Source organism: Heterodontus francisci, chromosome 3, assembly GCF_036365525.1.
Source record: "Heterodontus francisci isolate sHetFra1 chromosome 3, sHetFra1.hap1, whole genome shotgun sequence".
Lineage (NCBI taxonomy): Eukaryota > Metazoa > Chordata > Chondrichthyes > Heterodontiformes > Heterodontidae > Heterodontus > Heterodontus francisci.
In genome coordinates, this window is record NC_090373.1 from 191,419,943 (window position 1) to 191,438,171 (window position 18,229).

Below are 18,229 nucleotides of genomic sequence, written 5' to 3' on the forward strand. Positions count from 1 at the left end.
ATCATTTCTTGTTTTTATTCTGGGGTTTATTACTGGTGTTTTTGGAAGCTCGTTCCGTGATTTGTCCCGATTATAAAAGTTGTTGTGTGTCTATATATATATATATATATATATATATATATATATATATATATATATATATATATATATATATATATATATATATATATATATATATATATATATATATTCTGCTTGTGGTTTCATCTGCCTGTTGATCTGGTGAACCTCGGGGGAGGGGCGAGGAGAAAGTGAAGGCGAGCAGCCATGCTCTGAGTGTGCTGATGAAAAGTGTGTATATATATATATATAGATGACCCTTCATTTGACCTCTGATGCAGTTGCTAGCTGGAATACTGTTTGTTCGAATGCCTGATCACTCCTCAGTAGAAGCTTGCATACAATGAATTTCTTTGAAGTAACTGCAATCATGTAGAAAGCCTGTGGTGAACAGCAAGATCCCATAAACAGCAATGAGATGAATGACTAGTTAACATGTGCTTTGGGTGATGTTGCTGAGGGAGGAATATGGCCAAGGACCGTCCACCCCAGTTTTTCCATAACCAGCACCACCACAACAGGTGACTAAGGTCTCCCCGTGTCTCATCCCAAAAGCAGAATTTGAATTGGTACTTGACTTGCTTTTTGAGGCTAATGTGGGGTTCTGAGGAATTTATGCCAAGTTTCTTTAGTCTGGCGGCAGGTGTGTTTAAAAATAGCCTGTGATATGTGGTTCAGGCCCCTCTTGTGTAATGAGAGGGAGGTGGGGGAGCTGGTGTAATAGCCTGGGTACAGACTGGGCATTGGCATGGATTTCTCTGGGTACAGTCAGTCGGGTGATTCTGCTGGTATGGTACACTGAAGGGGGAAATCTTTCTTCACACACAAGGTCTTTGGAATGGAATGCCTTACCATGGGGGCCTACAAGCCAGCTGAAAGCACTTTACAGCCAGTGAAGTGTAGTCACTGTTGTAATGTAGGAAGCACGACAGCCAACATGCACTCAGCCAGCTCCCACAGACAGCAGCAAGGTAATGACCACACAATCTGTTCCCGTGATGTTGCTTGGGGGATAGATATCAGCCAGGACGCAGCAGAGAAATCCCCTTCTCTATGAATAATGCCACAGGATCTTTTATGGTAAGCTGAGGGAGCAGGTATTATCTGAAAGACAACGCTCCCTCAGTACTGTACTGTACTGTACTGGAGCGTCAGCCTGGGTTATGTGCTCAAATCTCTGGGGTGGGACTTGAACCCATGACTTCTTGACTCGAGCAAGAGTGCTACGCGCTGAGCCATGGCTGACACTAATGGGATGAGAACAGGCAGCTCTATAACTGGAGCTATCATTGGTACAAACTCGGGCAATTGACCACCTCGTCTGCAATGATTCTTGTGTACAGTCACTCTGTTAGAGCTGGTTGAGGGGTATCTAGAGGTCTACTAAGCCTGGTTAAGATGTGTCTGCACCAGAGTCAGCGATTTACAATGGACGTTTAAACCAAATCTTGCTTTGTTGGTTCCAGAGAGCACCTTGGGGTTTTATTTTGGAATCTATTGTCATCCCACCGGTTCATAATGAGAGTGGCTGACTTAATGTTGATTGAACTAGTCACATTCCATTTTTAATCACAGGCGACTTTGGGATTTGTGTTGGTGTTTTTGGGATCACATTCCAGGATTCTGCTCAGTTTTCCATGAAAGCTGTAACTCTGACCTTGGCCATAACTTGAGGTGTATGAGGTTATTGTGTATCTAGCTGCCTGCAGTGAATCTGGGGTATTGATGTGTTCACTTGGAACCTGATCAATGGCAATGGTTCATGGCTTGAACGTGTTTGGTTTTATTTTGGTGATTTTTTTTTTTTGTGTGTGAGCTGTTGGGGACGTTGTGCCCAGACTAGATTGTAAAATGTTCAACAGGAAGCTTTGTCACTCGCTGAGGAATATATTTTAAGGACAAAAGAAGTTCTCATCCTTGTTTTAAGTCCATTCCTCCATTGCCTCCTGTAACCTCCATCCACATCCCCTCACTCAAAACTCTACTTCCTCTGACTCCAATTGCTTGGGCATCTCTCACTGCCCACCACCATTTGCGGCTGTGCTTTCAACTGTCCAGGTTGGAACTCCTTCTATAAACCCCTCCTCTGCTCCCCTCTTTTAAGGCCCTTCCTAAAACTCACCTCTAAGACCGAGCTTTTACTCACCTCCACCGAGCCGCCCCCACACCATTCCTCTAATATTTCCTTTTGCTGTGGCGTCCATCATTGTTTCTTATGTTAAAGTCAAGTTGTTGAAATCTGCCACCTATTGGTTGATTGTCCCTGCCCAATTCTCTCTCCTTTACAAGTTGTTCCCTCTGTCTTGCCATCCTTGGGGATTAATGTCAAGACTGGCAGCAGTTACCTTGCCTAAGTGGGTGGCAAGCCTCTTGTTCTTCTGAGTAAACCATGGGGCTTGTCCATCCATGTCCCAACATGTGTCTGGTCTGATTCTGTACTGCCATCTAAAATCAATGAGGAGAGGCCCCTCAAAGACCACTGTCGCGGTCCGACAGGGAACGACTAAACCACCCCCCCCCCCCCCGCCCTCCCCACACACATTTTGGAAGTCTGAATGGAAGCAGAAACTGCTGGGTTTACTCGGAGGATTAGTTGGCATCTGAAAAGAGAAAAGATCGATTCACTTTTTGAAGAATGGGCCATTCCACACCCTAAAGATAATCCCTGTAGAATGCCGATGCAGTTGGTCTGTGGCTCCAGCAATTTCCTGTCAATTTCTGAGGGAAACTTTCTCATTACGTTTGGGTGGGTGTGTGCTTAATCTGCTTGGGCTGTCTTGAGGGTGGAAAAAAAGGTAGATTCTGGATTTTTAAAAAAAAAAATAAGGTGTCCGCATTCTTTAAATTTGTGGTGGTGAGCAGGGAGTGGTGCTATCATATAAACTTGTAGAAACCTGTGGGCAAATGTCAGTGTGACTGAAAGCAACTCAGGAGTGCTTAAATTAGAGCCCATCACTTCTAAATTTGCACAGCAGTATCTGATTGTACTGCACCTTCTGAAGGTGACTCAAAATAACCTGATGGTGTCAAATGGTATTTTGTGTGCATGTGTGGAGACAACAGCAACCATATCCAATGTAGTTTGAGTAAGAGCTGGAGTGCCAGTGAGTGAACTCTTTCCCACGACATTCTAGTTTGTTAATATTACACTTGCCTTCAATTTAGAAGCCTGTGGGCTTGGGCCTCAGCCCAGACAGGCACGGTTAAAACTGGCACTCCAAGGTGTCATCCTGTTTTCAGAGGTGCCGTTCTTTTGCATAAGACGATAAGCTATGGTGAACATTTCAAGAAATATTTCATAATTCTCTAACTATACATTCCGTTGAGAAATAAAAACTCTTAAGTGACAAGTGATCCACCTGTGGTTAACTGATGAGGTGAAGGATAATAGATTAAAAGAGGCTTGTGATGTTGCCAAGAGGAGCCGTGATTGGTGGGATTTTAAAATCCAGCAAAGGATGCCCAAAGAGTTGATAGAGGGGGAAAAATTAGAGTACGGTAGCGAGAAATATAAAAACAGATTGTAAGAGCTTCTACAGGTATGCAAAATGGAAGAGAGTAGGAAAAATAAAGCCTTAGAGGCTGAGACAGAAGAAATTATAATCGAATAAGAAAGTGGTAGAAATGTTAAACAAATATGTTGCATCTTTCTTCACTGTAGGAGCTACAAAACAAAATACCAGAAATGAGACTGAAGAACTTAAAGTAATATTAGCAAGGAAAAAGTACTGGAAAAAATAATTCGGACTGACATATCCCCTGAACCTTTTGACCTATATCCGAGGGCTCTAAAAGAGGTGGCTGCATTGGTTGTGATCTTCCCAAATTCCCTAGATTCTGGAACAGTCTCAGTGGATTGGAAGGTAGAACATGTAACCCTGCTATTCAAGAAAGAAGGGAGAGAGACACCATTTATTTGGAGGGGGGGAAGGGTGGGATGGGATGGGATGGGGAGAGGGGAAGGTGAGTGCGGGGCCTTCTGCCCTCGGAACTCCTCAGGTGTGCTGTGTGCTGGTTGGCCACCTGAAACCCCCCTGGCTGGTTTACCAATGGCTGATGGTAAAGGCCATGCGGAGAGAGGAAGGGGACAGGCTGGAGTGCTGATAATGTAGCCTCTGTGCTGCTGATAACTTGCTGCAGTCATTAGAAGAATGAATAACTTGCTGGTCAGATATTATCAATGCTTGATTTGTTCAGAGCTAAATGAAGTAGGAGGGGAAAAACAGGGAAAAATCTCGCTGGTTTTTTATCCCCCCCCCCCCACCCCCATCCCCCAGCCTTCCCCAGAAGAGTTTGGATTCTTGCTGTGGTACAGGTCCAAACATAGCCTCCAGTCCCTAAGCCTCAATCACTACAAGTGGCTGTTTGCTAAGTACAACCTTTAAAGTACTAATAAATCGCCAAGGCCCTTCAAAAGAAAAAGGGTTGTCAAGTCAGGGAAGGAGATATTGGACGGAGAGATCAAAAGCTTGTCCAAGAGGTAGGTTTTAGGAGTGTGTTAAAATGAGGAGTAGTGAGGGAATTGCAGAGCTTGTGGCCCAGGCAGCTGAAGGCATGGCCACCAATGGTGGAGCGATTAAAATCAGGGATGCTCAAGAGGCCAGGATTAGAGGAACACAGATACCTGAGGGTTGTGAGGCTGAAGGAGATTAGAGTGAAAGGGAGGGTTGAGGCCATGGAGGGATTTGAAAACACGGATGAGAATTTTAAAATTGAGCTGTTGCTGGACTGGGAGCCAATGTGGGTCAGTGAGTGTAGGGGTGATGGGTGACTCAGTGACTTGCTGCTGCTTTGTCCATCCAGCATTGGAAGTAACAGAGGGAGATGCAGGGTCCCCTTGCCCTCTTTTCCACCCTCCCACCCCACATTAACCTGTCCTCACAGTATTAATCTCAAACTGTGACAATGACAGTCATAGTCTTCTAACTACACGAGACAGAGAGAGAGAAAAGACGGCCATTTCTCACCCCAGAACAGGGAAAGCCCCCTTCCCTCGCATCCTTCTCGGAATCATAGAAAATAGCAGCTGGAGTAGGCCATTCGGCCCTTTGTGCCTGCTCCGCCATTCGTTATGATCATGGCTGATCATCCAACTCAGTAACCTATTCCCCCCCATATCCTTTGATCCCTTTCGCCCCAAGAGCTATATCTAACTCCTTCTTGAAAACATACAATGTTTTGGCCTCAACTGCTTTCTGTGGTAGTGAATTCCACAGGCTCACCACTCTCTGGGTGAAGAAATTTCTCCTCATCTCAGTCCTGAAAGGTTTACCCCTTATCTTTAGACTATGACCCCTGGTTCTGGACTCCCCCACCATCTGGAACATCCTTCCTGCATCTACCCTGTCAAGTCCTGTTAGAATTTTATAGGTTTCGATGAGATCCCCCCCTCACTCTTCTGAACTCCAGCGAATATAATCCTAACCGACTCAATCTCTCCTCATACGTCAGTCCCGCCATCCCAGGAATCAGTCTGGTAAACCTTCGCTGCACTCCCTCTATAGCAAGAACATCCTTCCTCCAGATAAGGAGACCAAAACTGCACACAATATTCCAGATGTGGCCACACCAAGGCCCTGTATAATTGCAGCAAGACATCCCTGCTCCTGTACTCGAATCCTCTCGCTATGAAGACCAACATATCATTTGCCTTTTTTACCGCCTGTTGCACCTGCATGCTTACCTTCAGCGACTGGTGTACGAGAACATCCAGGTCTCGTTGCATATTCCCCTCTCTCAGTTTATAGCCGTTCAGATAATCTGCCTTCCTGTTTTTGCCACCTCACATTTATCCACATTATACTGCATCTGCCATGCATTAGCCCACTCACTCAACTTGTCCAAACCCTGAGGCCTCTCTGCATCCTCCTCACAACTCACCCTCCCACCCAGTTCTGTGTCATCTGCAAATTTGGAGATCTTACATTTAGTTCCCTCATCTAAATCATTAATATATATTATGAATAGCTGGGGTCCTAGCACCGATCCCTGTGGTGACCCACTAGTCACTGCCTGCCATTCGGAAAAAGACCCGTTTATCCCTACTCTTTGTTTCCTGTCTGCCAACCAATTTTCTATCCATCGCAATACACTACCCCCAATCCCAAGCGCTTTAATTTTACAAGCTAATCACTTATGTGGGACTTTGTTGAAAGCCTTCTGAAAGTCCAAACAAACCACATCCACTGGCTGCCCCTCATCAACTCTACTAGTTACATCCTTGAAGAATTCTCGTAGATTTGTCAAGCATGATTTCCCTTTCGTAAATCCATGCTGACTCCATCCGATTCTACCACTGTTCTCCAAGTACTCTGCTATAAAATCTTTGACAATGGACTCTAAAAAATTTTCCCCACTACCGACGTCAGGCTGACTGGTCTATAATTCCCTGTTTTCTCTCTACACCCATTTTAAATCGTGGGGTTACATTAGCTACCCTCCAATCTGTAGGAACTGTTCCAGAGTCTATAGAATTTTGGAAGATGACCACCAATGCATCCACTATTTCTAGGGCCATTTCCTTAAGTACTCTGGGATGTAGATTATCAGGCCCTGGGGATTTATCGGCTTCAATCCCATCGATTTCCCCAACACCAGTTCTCTACTAATACTGATTTCCTTCAGTTCCTGTCTCTCACTGGACCCTGTGTTCCCCAACATTTCTGAATGATATTTGTGTCCTCCTTTGTGAAGACAGAACCAAAGTATGCATTTAGTTGGTCAGCCATTTCTTTGTTCCCCATAATAAATTCCCCTGTTTCTGACTGTAAGAGACCTACATTTGTCTTCACCAATCTTTTTCTCTTCACATACCTGTAGAAGCATTTACAGACAGTTTTTATGTTCCCCACAAGCTTGCTCTTGTACTCTATTTTCCCCTTCTTAATCAATCCCTTGGTCCTCCTTTGCTGAATTCTAAACTGCTCCCAATCCTCAGGTCTGTTGTTTTTTCTGGCAAATTTGTATGCCTCTTCCTTGGATCTAATGCTGTCTCTAATTTCCCTTGTAAGCCATGGTTTGGCTACCTTTCCCGTTTTACTTTTGCGTCAGACAGGAATAAACAATTGTTGTAGTTCATTCATGCGCTCTTTAAATGTTTGCCATTGCCTATCCACCGTCATCCCTTTAAGTAACTTTTCCCAATCCATCATAGCCAACTCGCGCCTCATACCTTAGTAGTTTCCTTTACTAAGATTCAGGACCCTAGACTCCGAATCAACTACATCACTCTCCATCTTGATGAAGAATTCTATCATATTATGGTCGCTTGTCCCCAAGGGGTCTCGCACAACTATATTGTCAATTATTCCTCTCGCATTACACAATACCCAGTCTAGGATGGCCTGTTCTATAGTTGGTTCCTCAATGTTTTGGTCCAGAAAACCATCCCGTATACACTCCAAGAATTCCTCCTCGATGGTATTGTGACTAATTTGATTTGCCCAATCTTTATGCAGATTAAACTCACCCATAATTACAGATGTTCCTTTATCGCATTCTTCTCTAATTTCCTGTTTAATGCCATTCTCAACATCACCACTACAGTTTGGGGGTCTATATACAACCCCCACTAATGTTTTTTGCCCCTTAGTGTTTCTCAGCTCTACCCATACAGATTCCACATCGTCAGAGCTAATATCTTTCCTCACTATTGCATTAATTTCCTCTTTAACCAGCAATGCAACTCCACTGCCTTTTAATTTTTGTCTGTCCTTCCTAAATACTGAATATCCCTGGATGTTCATTTCCCATCCCTGATCACCTTGCAGCCATGTCTCCGTAATCCCAACTATATCATACCCGTTTACATCTATTTGCGCGATTAATTCATTCACTTTATTGTGATTGCTCAGCGCGTTAAGGCACAAAGCTTTAAGACTTGTCTTTTTAACATTACTTGTCCTCTTCCCACCATTTTTCACTGTGGCCCTGTTTGATTCTGGCCCTTGATTTCTCTGCCTATCACTTTTCTTATTCCCCCTTACTGTCTTTTGTTCTTGTCTTTGATCCCCCCCTCCTCTGACTCCTTGCAAAGGTTCCCAACCCCCTGCCATTTTAGTTTAAACCCTCCCCAACCACTCTAGCAAATACTTCCCCCAGGACATCAGTCCCTGTCCTGCCCAGGTGTAACCCGTCCAGTTTGTACTGGTCCCACCTCCCCCAGAACCGGTCCCAATGTCCCAGGAATCTAAAACCCTCCCCTTCACACCTTCTCTTCAGCCACATATTCATCTGATATATCCTGCTATTTCTACTGACTAGCACATGGCACTGGTAGTAATCCTGAGATCACTATCTTTGAGGTCCTACTTTTCAACTTACTTCCTAGCTCCCTATATTCTGCTTTTAGGACTGCATTTTTTTTTTTACCTAATGTGTACCACGATCACTGGCTGTTCAGAATGTCCTGTAACCCCTCTGAGACATCCTTGACCCTAGCACCAGGGAGGCAACATACCATCCTGGAGTCTCTTTTGCAGCCACAGAAATGCCTATCTATTCCCCTTACAATTGAATCCCCTATAACTACTGCATTCCCACACTTCTAACTCCTCCCTTGTGCAGCAGAACCAACCGTGGTGCAACAGATTGGGCTGTTGCTGCTTTCCCCTGAGAGGCCATTCCCCTAAACAGTATCCAAAGCAGTATATCTGTTTTGCAAGGGAATAGCCACAGGAGATTCCTGCACTGCCTGCCTAGTCATCTTGCTCTGCCTGGTGGTCACCCATTCCCTTCCTGCCTGTGGAGTCTGAGCCTGCAATGTGATCACCTCTCTATATGTGCTATCCACGATGCTCTCCGCCTTGTGGATGCTCCACAGTGTCCCCAGCTGCCACTCCAGCTCTGAAACCCGGGCTTCCAGAACAATTCAAACCTCTCCGCCAAGAACCTTTTTCACTGTCTCCCTGCAGATTTAATCTGGTTTCTGTCTCGGCTGGTTTCTCATGGTCTCCCTCCTTCCCCTCACACTCTTGTGTTCACAAATCACTCTTCCCAACTCCGCCCCCCTTTTCCTACATTAGGAACAGGAGTAGGCCATTCAGTCCCCCGAGCCATACATTCCTGGTTGATCTTTATCTTCGCTGCCTCCACATGCAATGGCACTGTAACCATTCATACCCTTTTCAATGGTCCTAAACCTCAACAGCTTTTTTGGAGGAGAGAGTTCCAGATTTCCACTACTTGTCTGAAGAATTGCTTCCTCACATCATCCCTGAATGGTGTCTCACTAATTTTAAGGTTATGCCTCTTAGTTCTGGGCTTCTCCACCAGAGGAAATTAGTTTCTCCCTATCTACCCCATCAACTCCTTTAATCTACATTTTACAACCTTGGTGGTGCCTGTGATATAGACCCTGTCCCTTCCCCGTCAGAATGTTGAACCAGTACAGAATAAATATTCTAAGCTGCTTTCGGAGATTGGTGTCTGTATCTAAATATTTTGAAAACCTGGCACTGAGAGATTGACAATCCAGTGTTAATGGAGATACATGTGTTTGACCTTCAGTAACCTTCTCTGAATTGGCACAGCCCGCTCTTTCCGAAGGTTGGCTGATGTAGTGTTGATTGTAGTTCTGTGAGCTGTACTTTCAGTTGTTATTGTCCCTCAGCTTTTTGGCAGTTGTTCTTCTAGTTTTTTAAATATTTCTCAAGTTCTCCCTGCTCTGTTGAACTTTGTAACTCCTTTCCAGGGCAAAATTCTATCTGGCGCTTTCACAGGGTGGCTGTTCTTCTTCATTGGGAACTTTGACAGTGATCTCGGAAAAGCAGGCAAGTGAGGAGAGGGCGGACCCTGCCCGGCACTGTGGTGCAGGCTGGCGAGGGCGGACCCTGCCCGGCACTGTGGTGCAGGCTGGCGAGGGCGGACCCTGCCTGGCACTGTGGTGCAGGCTGGCGAGGGCGGACCCTGCCTGGCACTGTGGTGCAGGCTGGCGAGGGCGGACCCTGCCCGGCACTGTGGTGCAGGCTGGCGAGGGCGGACCCTGCCCGGTACTAGTGCAGGCTGGCCCCTTCGCCACGGCCTGTTGTAGAGGCATATAAACGGTGCCTTCCTATTATCTGGTCTAATTTTTTTCCTTTAACACTTTTCCCTTCACACTTTATTGATAAACCCTTCTATTTTTATAAACCTGTGTATCCTCTGCCTCCCTTTTTAAATTCCAATGTCCAGATTTCCAATGGAACCTGCCCATGTAAACTCGTCACGCTGTAATTACACCCTGTCTCCATTAGTGGAGCTATATCACCTATGACTTCACTCCCCCACTCCTTAGCCTGCACTGCAGAGGTGCTCCAATCAGTTCTACTTCTTAACTTTGGCTATTAAAATAAAAATAACACAAAATCAAAGTATTATGTTTAAAAAGTAAATAAGCAGAAACTGTTTCCACCAACAGGAGGGTTGGTAACCAGAGGGCACAGATTTAAGGTAATTGGCAAAAGGAGCAGAGACAAAAAGATGTTTTTTAAAACGGAGTTATATTGATCTGGAATACAGGTTCAAAAGTCATCTTCAAAAAGCAATTGGATAAATCCTAAAGGGAAAAATAATTACTGGGCTATGGTTGGGGAAAGAACAAGGGGCGAGTGGGATTAATAGGGTTGATCTTTGTGCCTGTGCCAACCGAAAATGGCCCGAATGGTTGTCTTCTGTGCTATGAGCTTTTATGATTCTATAAAGGGCAGTGTGTCCAACTTTGCAATAGGAATTTAATTTGATCTGCACACTCAATAATCCTGCTTTACTTGGAGACTACACTCAGTCTTGTCTCTCTGTGGGTAACTTGCTGGACAATCAATCAATTACAATGGGAATGAAGACCGTGCCAATTCACAGCAAGATGAAAGTCTGCTCAGTAGAGACCAGGAAAGTCCTAGATTCAGTCTCCAGCCTGGTCTCAACAGGTGCCAATGTTGGCTTACTTAATTGTCAGTTGTGGCTTAGTTGGTCACACTCTTAACTGCTGAGTCCACAATGTTGTGGCTTCAAGTCCCAATCTGGAGAGCTGAGCATAAAATCCAGGCTGTTATCCAACATCTCAAAAATAATTTATCTGGTCATTATCACATTGCTGTTTGTGGGAGCTCGCTGTGCGCAAATTGGCTGCTGCATTTCCTACATTACAACAGTGACTACACTTCAAAAGTACTTCATTGGAAGGTTTTGAAGCCGGTAAAGGCGCTACAGAAATACAAGTTATTAATTTCCTTTCTTTCCATGCTCCCTTGATCAGAGAGAGATTGGGAATTGGCCGTCTTGGCTCACTATTCAGGCAGACCTGCTGCAATATGCAGCTATACTTTGGGTGTGTTGATCCCATGACTGGCAGCAAGGCCCAAACTGGGTTCAGGAGAAGAGGAGAAATCTGAAGGAAGGATAAAATGGTTACTCGAGTTAAAGAGCACTGGCGGAGGCATGATGAGGTGAATGGTCTCCCACGCTGTATCATTCTCTCATTCTATGAGCGATGTGTGCAGGCACTTGTTTCCTAGCTTGCAGGTCCCAACAGTTGGGAAATCACAACATGCCTGACACCTCTTGAGTGTGTTTTTTGATGTCTTTTATCTATTCATTTAAATAACTTGCTGAACATAAGCAGAACATGACCAGCAGAGTGCATGTAGGATGGCAAAAGCAGCAGCAAAGGGAATACTGGGCAGGGGTGGGAGAGCTGTTGCCGGCTGCAAGTGTTGCAGCTTGGAAAGGAAAGTGTTTGGTCTATCTCCAAGGTCACTTTGCTGTAATCTGCTCAGCCGACTGCCAGGAGATCGACAGGAAACACGCCTGCTGGATAAAGCTGTTCTGACTTGTGTCGGCTGCCGGAATGTAGGTTGCAGTTGTTTTGTTTGTTAGGGCAGGCTGTCATTCCAGCTCTTGCTATTTAAAGCTCCCGGTGACTTTTTTAAGAAACCGTGAGAGGGCAAATATTTTAAAATGGCTTTGAAGGGAGTAAATAATTTGGGAACAAACTTGCATTTCAACAGTGCCATTCATGACCTTGGGATGTCCCAAAGCACTCACGGTCGCTGAAGTACTTTAGGCAGTGTGTGCAAAAGAATATGTGTTTTGTTTAGGGGACGGTGTGTAGGACAATTTACCATTTCATTTCCCTCCATTTTGTGATCTCTTCAGATTGCACAACTCTGTGTGTTCTGTCCATATTTAAATCTAATTTTTTGTTCCCAAATTTTAATCTTGATGGGGGTGGGGGAGGGGGAGGGGACTGTCTAAGTAAACGCATTGGATTTCCATAGTTTTATCTGATCTTTTTGGGAATTTTAGTTGCAGTTGTTGTTTGACTTCTCACACTATGTTGGGATGTATTAAACTGTGGCTGTGAGTGACAACGGCGACTAGATTTCTCAACACCTGTTTTTTTTTTAATGTAGAAGCACTGTAATTTACAACAGAGGGAGGCCGTTCAGCCCATTGTGCTTGTGCTTGCTGTTTCCTAGAGTTATCCAAAAACTAATTCCCTTGTCCTGTATCTTCAAGCTCTGCTTCAATTATTCATCTCTTATAAGAGGTGATGATGTCGCCCTGAACCGCTGCCTGTGACAAAGCATTTGGGAGCTTCTCCAACCTTCAGTGTAAAGAAATCTCTCATTGTAATGGTTTTGAATTGATGACCGACTGCTCCTTCCCCGATTAGGGAAGACGGTCATTCCCTGTTCACTCCATCAAAACCCTTCACAGTTAAAAAAAAACTCTTTAAATCTCCCCCTTGGACTTCCCAGCTCCACTGGAAATAATACCAGGATCCCAAGTCTCTGTCTGTAGTTTATTGTCACTGGCATCACCCTGTACACTGTCAGTGGCTTTAATTTTCTTTTACAGGTGGCTGAATTGAAGTTTGGCTTTCATTTATCTTCAGGAAATGTAGTCCTGTTTTTGATTGAATGATGTAACTGCTGTAAGTTTTAGCTGGTGTGTGTTCTGAAGGTGGTCTTGTGTCTGGGTAATATTTTGACTTGAGATTCAGTATTGCCCAAAATAACATGTCAAGGATTTACACCCACCGGCCGCACAGAATAGAAGGTGTTAGTTCAGAGCTCAGGCTGATTGTGGGGAGGGGGAGGCTCGAGCGAACGGTGGGTTTGGGGCCCATGTTACTGAGGGCTGCCTGGCTATAACCTGGCTTCATTGACAGGAGCTGACACGGTCAATCACAGAGCATGCTGACCATTGTTTAAGGTTGTCAGTCCATCCGTGGTGCCCCTGACTGTGGGTGGCTGTTGATCCAATGCAATTGAGAGATGCAGTTGCCTTTTTTGCTTTCTGTTCTGTACAGCTTCAAAGGAGCCTCGATCATGTGTCTGTGTGAAAGCTTGCCTGATGGAAAGGAATCTAAGGCCAGTGTTACCTCCAGTTGGTCAAGAGCTCCCTGTTTTAAGTATTTTTTTGGCTGACCAGCAGGGAGACTGGAGCTACAAGTGACAATCTGTTTAATGTCTAATATCTAATAAACCCAGGTTTTACTCTGGGGACATGGGTTCGAATCCCACCACAGCAAAAGGTAGAATTTAAATTCACTTAATAAATCTGGAATTAAAAGCTAGTCTAATGGTGACCATGAAACCATTGTCGATTGTTGTAAAAACCCATCTGGTTCACTAATGTCCTTTAGAGAAGGAAATCTGCTGTCCTTACCTGGTCTGGCCTACATGTGACTCCAGACCCACATCAATGTGGTTGACTCTTACTTGCCCTCTGAAATGGCCTAGCAAGCCACTCAGTTGTATCTAATTGCTACGAAGACAGTAAAAAGGAATGAAACCGGATGGACCACCCGGCATCAACCTAGGCACCGGAAACGACAATGGCATACCCAGCCCTGTAAACCCTGCAAATTCCTCCTTACTAACATTCGGGGGCTTGTGTCAAACTTGGGAGAGCTGTCCCACAGACTAGTCAAGCAACAGCCTGAGATAGTCATACTCACGGAATCATAGCTGACAATGTCCCAGACACTGCCATCACCATCCCCGGGTATGTCCTGTCCCACCGGCAGGACAGACCCAGCAGAGGTGGTGGCACAGTGGTAAAAAGTCGGGAGGGAGTTGCCCTGGGAGTTGTCAACATCTACTCCGAACCCCATGAAGTCTCATGGCATCAGGTCAAACATGGACAAGGAAACCTCCTGCTGATTACCACCTACCACAATCCCTCAGCTGATGAGTCAGTACTCCTCCATGTTCAACACCACTTGGAGGAAGCACTGAGGGTGGCAAGGGCACAAAATGTACTCTGGGTGGGGGACTTCAATGTCCATCACCAAGAGTGGCTCGGTAGCACCACTACTGACCGAGCTGGCCGAGTCCTAAAGGACACAGCTGCTAGACTGGGTCTGCGGCAGGTGGTGGGGGAACCAACACGAGGGAAAAACATACTTGACCTCGTCCTCACCAATCTGCCTGCCGCAGATCCATCTGTCCATGACAGTATTGGTAGGAGTGACCACCGCACAGTCCTTGTGGAGACGAAGTCCCACCTTCACATTGAGGATACTGTCCATCGTGTTGTGTGGCACTATCACCGTGCTAAATGGGATAGATTTCGAACAGATCTAGCAATGCAAAACTGGGCATCCATGAGGCGCTGTGGACCATCAGCAGCAGCAGAATTGTATTCAACCACAATCTGTAACCTCATGGCCCAGCATATCCCCCACTCTACCATTACCATCAAGCCAGGAGACCAACCCTGGTTCAATGAAGAGTGCAGGAGTGCATGCCAGGAGCAGCACCAGGCATACCACAACACGGCGTGTCAACCTGGTGAAGCTACAACACAGGACTACTTGCGTGCCAAACTACGTAAGCAGCATGCGATAGACAGAGCTAAATGATCCCATAACCAACGGATCAGATCTAAGCTCTGCAGTCCTGCCACATCCAGCCGTGAATGGTGGTGGAAAATTAAACAACTAACTGGAGGAGGTGGCTGCACAAATATCCCCATCCTCAATGATGGGGGAGCCCAGCACATCAGTGCGAAAGATAAGGCTGAAGCATTTGCAACAATCTTCAGCCAGAAGTGTCGAGTTGATGATCCGTCTCGGCCACCTCCTGACGTCCCCAGCATCACAGATGCCAAACTGCAGCCAATTCGATTAACTCCGCGTGATATCAAGAAACGACTGAAGGCACTGGATACTGCAAAGGCTGTGGGCCCTGACAATATTCCGGCAATAGTACTGAAGACCTGTGCTCCAGAACTTGCCGTGCCCCTAGCCAAGCTGTTCCAATATAGCTACAACACTGGCATCTGCCCTGCAATGTGGAAAATTGCCCAGGTATGTCCTGTACACAAAAAACTGGACAGGTCCAACCCGGCCAATTACTGCCCCATCAGCCTACTCTCTATCATCAGTAAAGTGATGGAAGATGTCAAAAACAGTGCCATCAAGCGGCACTTGCTCAGCAATAACCTGCTCGATGATGTTCAGTTTGGGTTCCGCCAGGGCCACTCAGCTCCTGACCTCATTACAGCCTTGGTTCAAACATGGATAAAAGAGCTGAACTCAAGAAGTGAGGTGAGAGTGACTGCCCTTGACATCAAGGCAGCATTTGACCGAGTATGGCATCAAGGAGCCCTAGCAAAACTGAGGTCATTGGGAATCGGGGAAAACCCTCCGCTGGCTGGAGTCAAACCTAGCACAAAGGAAGATGGTTGTGGTTGTTGGAGGTCAATCATCTGAGCTCCAGGACATCACTGCAGGAGTTCCTCAGGGTAGTGTCCTAGCCCAACCATCTTCAGCTGCTTCATCAATGACCTTCCTTCAATCATAAGGTCAGAAGTTCGCTGCTGATTGTGCAATGTTCAGCACCATTCACGACTCCTCAGATACTGAAGCTGTCCGTGTAGTAATGCAGCAAGGCCTGGACAATATCCAGGCTTGGGCTGATAAGTGGCAAGTCACATTTGCGCCACACAAGTGCCAGGCAGTGACCATCTCCAACAAGAGAGAATCTAACCATCTCCCCTTGACATTCAATGGCATTACTATCGCTGAATCCCCCACTATCAACATCCTAGGGTCTACCATTGACCAGAAACTGAACTGCAGTAGCCGTATAAATACTTGTGGCTACAAGAGCAGGTCAGAGGCTGTGAATCCTGCAGCGAGTAACTCATCTCCTGACTCCCCAAAGCCTGTCCACCATCTACAAGGCACAGGTCAGGAGTGTGATGGAATACTCTCCACTTGCCTGGATGGGTGCAGCTCCAACAACACTCGGGAAGCTCGACACCATCCAGGACAAAGCAGCCCGCTTGATTGGCACCCCATCCACCACCTTCAACATTCACTCCCTCCACTGCCGACGCACAGTGGCAACAGTGCGTACCATCTACAAGATGCACTGCAGCAACGCACCAAGGCTCCTTAGACAGCACCTTCCAAACCCATGACCTCTACCAACTAGAAGGACAAGAGCAGCAAATACATGGGAACATCACCACCTGCAAGTTCCCCTCCAAGTCACACACACCATCCTGACTTGGAACTATGTCGCCGTTCCTTCACTGTCGCTGGGTCAAAGTCCTGCAACTCCCTTCCTAACAGCACTGTGGGTGTACCTACCCCACATGGACTGCAGCGGTTCAAGAAGGCAGCTCACCATCACCTTCTCAAGGGCAATTAGGGATGGGCAATAAATGCTGGCATAGCAAGCAACACCCACATCCTGTGAATGAATTAAAAAAAAAAATCCCTCTTCTAATGCCTCTGCTCCCACCAGCCCACGCTTGTTGAGAATGGGCTGTGCTGGGAGTTAAAATAGGGCAGTGTCCTCACTTCCCTGTTCCACTACTCTCTCATCCACTGCCATTTTGACTCTTTGCTCTGTTCAGTCCACTATGTTCAGTACTTGCTGTAGAGAACAAATTCCCTTTTACAAACCGTCTCACTATTGCATACCCAGCTATTAATGTACACCCTGGATTGTCGGAGATAAAGTCCTGCTAACAGCAGTGACAGGTGAAGATGAACCTGAGATTTTAGTATGTGTAAAAATGCCCAGAAATGTGACATGCCATTTGCTGTATGAGCTCACTCGATGGGGATATTGGGCCATGGCTCCCGGTGTGAGTGCAGCACATTTAAACAAACTGGTTGTCAGTGAAATTGTTAATTGCCCACGATTGTAACATCGGGGACAGTTTTGAAACAAAAAGCTGCTGGGAACTCGCACACCCACACTAGCATAACCAGCAGCTCAAACCCTGATCTGATGAATGTACAACAGTGACTACACTTCAAAAGTACTTCATTGGCTGTAAAACGCTTTGAGACGTCGGTGATTGTGAAAAGTGCTATATAAATGCAAGTCTTTTCTTTTTGTCCCTCTCCTACCCGCCCTCTCTCTGGAAAGATATGTCTTTGGAATTGCGTCTGTTCCTATCCCTAAGAGAAAGAGGTGGGAGAGAGAAACAGATAGGCCAGAAAGGGAGGAGAGTGAAACACCTTGGGGTATTTTACTTCATTCACAACTCTATATAAAAGAAACAAAGACTTACATATGGCCACTGGACATCCCAATGCACTTCACAGCCAATAAAATACTCTGATGTATAGTCACTGTTGCAATGTAGGTTTGCACACAGCAAGTTCCTACAAATTGCAGTGTCATAATGACCAGTTAATCTTAGAGCAAAGGAGCTTGAGAGGAAATTTATAGAAGTGTACACTGTTCCCCATTGACTAATGGTACAAGGACTAGGGGACACAGATTGAAAGTTTTGTGCAAAAGATGCAGGGGGAATATGAGGAAACACTTTTCTATGCAGTGGGTGGTAATGACCTGGAACTTGCTGCCCACAAGGGAGGTGGAAGCGGAGACAATCAATGACTTCAAGAGGAAGTTGGATGGCCACTTGAAGGAAATAGTCTTGCAGGGCTACGGGGATTGAGTGGGGGGATGGGGCAGACTGGATTGCTCCGTGGAGCTCCATGGACTTGATGGGTCGAATGGCCTCCTGCACTGTAAATGACACTTTAATCTGTTTCTGTGAGTTGATTGAGGGACAAATATTGGCCAGGACACTGGGGAGAGCTACCCTGCTCTTCTACAAAATAGTGCCACAGGATCTTATACGTCCACCTGAGAGGGCAGCTGGGGCCTTGGTTTAACGTCCCATCCAAAAGATGGCACCTCCAACTGTGTAG

General features: G+C 45.9%; 1 protein-coding gene across 2 annotated transcripts in view; it reads left to right on the forward strand.

Moving 5' to 3' along the window:
• coq8aa (coenzyme Q8A, genome duplicate a) overlaps positions 1-18,229 on the forward strand; it is a 92,498-nt gene that overhangs the window by 33,720 nt on the left and 40,549 nt on the right. The gene's annotated exons all lie outside the window — the stretch shown is intronic.